Source organism: Grampus griseus (genome assembly GCF_964374135.1).
Source record: "Grampus griseus genome assembly, chromosome: 1".
Taxonomy (NCBI): domain Eukaryota; kingdom Metazoa; phylum Chordata; class Mammalia; order Artiodactyla; family Delphinidae; genus Grampus; species Grampus griseus.
The window spans coordinates 107,477,078-107,481,311 of record NC_139017.1 but is presented as its reverse complement, the minus strand read 5'-3'; positions in this window follow the sequence as shown (position 1 = coordinate 107,481,311).

The following is a 4,234-nucleotide window of genomic DNA, read 5'->3' as shown; positions in this document are numbered from 1 at the left end:
ACTAGGAATTGTATCAGAACTGAAATTCAATGTTATACATATTTGGTAAACGTTTATTTAGAATTTAATTTGCTATACTCATTGTCTTTTATAAAGCTGTTTGAAATATACAAGTGAATGTACAAAAGTAGTAAATTTCCTAAGTACTTGAGTTTAATAGTTCTAATTAGTCTCAATGTAAGCAAAATGAATATACCATTTCCTATCTTTTAAAAATTCCATTTATTAACTCAATATAAAATAAAATACAGATTTTATTTGCTGGCTTTTTTTTTTTTTGGCTGCACCTTGCGGCTTGTGGGATCTTATTTCCCCAAACAGGGATTGAACCCTGGCCATGCCAGAGAGCTGAATCCTAACCACTAAGCCACTAGGGAACTCCCTACCTGCTGGCTTTTTAAGAAACATTTTCAAAGTGTGCTAAAAATTCATTTGGTATTGTATATTAACAAAATCAAAATTCATCCAAGCCATTTGAAAAATATTTATGAATCCACAATAGAAAAAATTTTATGGTAGAATTATTTAGGTTGCATTTTTATTATGAATGAATAATTCATGTTAATATAAACTATAATCAAAAAGAGTATAATTTTTCAATGAAATATGGTCCAAAGCAGTAAGGAGGTCAAATTTGTTTTTTATCATTGATTAAATGTGGTCTATCACATGGGGAGGAGGAAGGGTAAGCTGGGACGAAGTGAGAGGGTAACATTGACATGACAAGTGTAAAATAGATAGCTAATGGGAAGCAGCTGCATAGCACAGGGAGATCAGCTCGTTGCTTTGCGACCTAGAGGGGTGGGATAAAGAGGGTGGGAGGGAGACGCAAGAGGGAGGGGATATGGGGATATACGTATGCATATAGGTGATTCACTTTGTTATGCAGCAGAAACTAACACAACATTGTAAAGCTATTATACTCCAATAAAGATGTTAAAAAAAAACCAAAGTGGTCTATCAAAGCTTTGACCCTAGGCATGAAATGACCATTAGACAACAAGAATAATTTTTTTTGTATGAATTGTGGAACATCACTAAAGTCCCATTTATATTCTGAGACCATTATTATTAGGTCCTAAGAATATCACCAAGATGTTCCATCAAGGCAGGGATCTTTTTTTGACTGCTGTATCCTCAGCATCTAGAATAGTACTTGACACATACTAGATATTCAATAAATATTCATGAAAACAAACTAATGAAAATTTTCATACCATCAAAGAAATTCAAATTTGACCAATCACATCAAAAAATATCCACAAGATATCATGTGCACATGGTATTGTAAGGATCTGATATAATGAAAACTAACCACTTAATAATAGTGATCTGAAACAACACATAGCATTTCAGGAAATTAATTGTATCATGTCAATAGAATTTATAAACTACCTAAGAAAATGTAAATTAAGCTATGAATATAGCAATAGTGTGATTTTTTCTGAGGGAGAAAGAGACAGAGAGAGTAACAGTTATATTAGAGGAAAATCCTTTGTTTACAGGCAGGAATATTTCAAAAACTCTTTGAATGTCTGAAAGGAGGTTATATGATACATCTGGAAAAGTTGGAAAAAATTATAAGACATTAGCAAACCAAATCCAGAAGAATATATAAAAAATAATAACCAAGTTGAATTTATGACCAAGTTGAATTTACCCTAGGAATCCAAAGATGGTTTAATATTAGAAAATCAATGTAATTTACCACATTAATGGATTAAAAAGGGAAACTATATTGTCATTTCAATACACATATAAAATTATATTATAATTCAACCACCATTATTCATTAAAAATGAAACCTTTGAAAACTTTATTAACCTGATATTATGAACTTTAATGTCCAATCTTAACCTTTAAAAAAATTTTAAAAGAGGGCATTAAATCTTCAAGTAGGATGAGAAATTAGACACAAAAGAGGAAGAATTCTAAATTCTGAGGAAAACAAATCACTTAAGAGTCTATAAATCATAAAAAATTACTGTTGATTATGAAAGTCTCAAAGGGTCAAGGAATAATTTATTCTATCTACTTGGCCACTGTACTGAGAAATGATTTACAAAGCTTTAACAGTCACTGAGGAAAGTAAGATTCCTATGCAGTTAAAAGAAAAAATAGAAGATACAATAGTTGGGAAGACAGATACAAAACTGTAATTACTTTCAGGTGACATATAAAATCCAACAGAATTAACAAATAATTAAAACTAGTAAGAGAGCTCTGTAAAGTTACCAGACACAAGATCAATTTATAAAAATCAATAGCACCAGTCTGACACATAAAGAGCTAGATGTCATCACTACCATCCTCCCAAGAAAAAAAGCTGAATAACTGAAAATCAACAATTCTTCTTAGATCCATCAAAGAATTAAGGCCACATCACTATCTGCTGCCCCATTAATATAGAGAATCACAGCTTACCAAGAACAGAAGCCCAGGAGCTAAACATTGCCACTGAAGCCAGTACCAACAGAACACAAACTATAAATGATGAACTGCAAGAGGCTCAGTGCAGCTAAACTTAAGAGTTAAAAACTCCAGGGGGCCTTAGAGGAACCTCCACACTTTCCTGAGCTTTTGCTCCAGGAGCCCTACCAGGTTCTCAGAAGTGAGAACTGGTGAAAAATTCTTTCAGATTTTTAGCAGGGGGAGAAGGAAAAGTAATCATTTTGAAATATGCCCAGAGCATTCTGTTCTCCTTAACAAAAGGCTGTCCTCAAGGGAAACAATATTACCTAACCATACAGCTTGGGTTTTACAAGAGCCCAGTCAACTTTGAGAAAGAGAAATACTCAACTCCAATCTCCCCTAGACTTCCATGTGGGGAGAGGAAAATACCCAAATCCAACCCTCACTAGCCTTCCACATGGAGGAAGAGAAATACCCAACTCCAGAGCCATTTAGTTTTTCCTGTCTTATCAAAGGAAAAAAAATCTATAAAATGTGTGAAGGTCACAGCTCAGGGGACAAGCACACTAAAAAAATGAGACCTAATTATAGGACTATAAGATGCTTCCCCTTCCCTCACACCTCATCATCACATGAATAAGGCTGCAGTATAATAACAGGGGATAACAGACAGAAGAACTGGAAGCCTCAGAACCAATTTAAGAAGGAGTCTCTAGGGAAGCCCAAAACATCCAAGGAGACAAAAATAGACACTAGAGGAAATTTTTGTCTCTGACACCTAAAGCTACAGCAGTAGCATACCCTAACTAATAGCCAGAGAGTGTAAAACCTCAGATGAAAGGCCTATTTACCTCAGTTCCTTTCACCCAATACACAATGTGTGGCTTTCAACCAAAAATTACAAGGCATGATAAAGGCAAAAAAATAGTCTGAAAAGACCAAAAGCATCAGTACCAGACTCAGATAGAGCAGAAGTTTTGGAATCATCAGATCAAGAATTTAAAATAACTGGAAAAGGGGAGAAGGATAAATTAGGAGATTGGGATTGACATATATAAACTACTATATATATAATGGATAACTAATAAGGATCTACTGTGTAGCACAGGGAACTTTACTCAGTACTCTGTAATGACCTATATAGGAAAAGAATCGAAAAAAGAGTGGAGATATGTGTATATATATATATATATATATATATATATATATATATAACTGATTTACTTCACTGTACACCTGAAACTAACACAACATTGTAAATCAACTATAATCCAATAAAAATTTAAAAAAAGAATTAAAAATAACTATGATAAATATCCTAGGGCTCTAATATAAAAAATTGACAACATGTAAAAACAGGTAAGTAATATAAGCAGAGACATGTAAGCCTTAATAAAGAATCAAAATTAAATGCTAAAAATCAGAAACACTGTAAAAGAAATGAAGAATGCCTTTGATGGACTCATCAGTAGACTGGACATGGCCAATAAAAGAATTAGTAAGCTTGAAGATATGTCAATATCTGAAAAGCAAAGAGAAAAAAGAAGAGAAAAAATGGAATAGAATATCCAAGAACTATGTGACAATTACAAAAATTCAATGGGAGTAGCAGGAGAAGGAGAAAGAGAAAGGAAAAGAAATTATGAATAATGGCTGAGAATTTTCCAAAATTAATGACAAATATCAACCACATATTAAGGAAACTCAGAGAACAAGTATAATAAAATTCAAAAAAATCTATACCTAGGCATATCATATTCAAATTGCAGAAAATAAAGACAAAAAATCTTGAAAGAAGCTGGAAATAAAAAATGCCTTACCT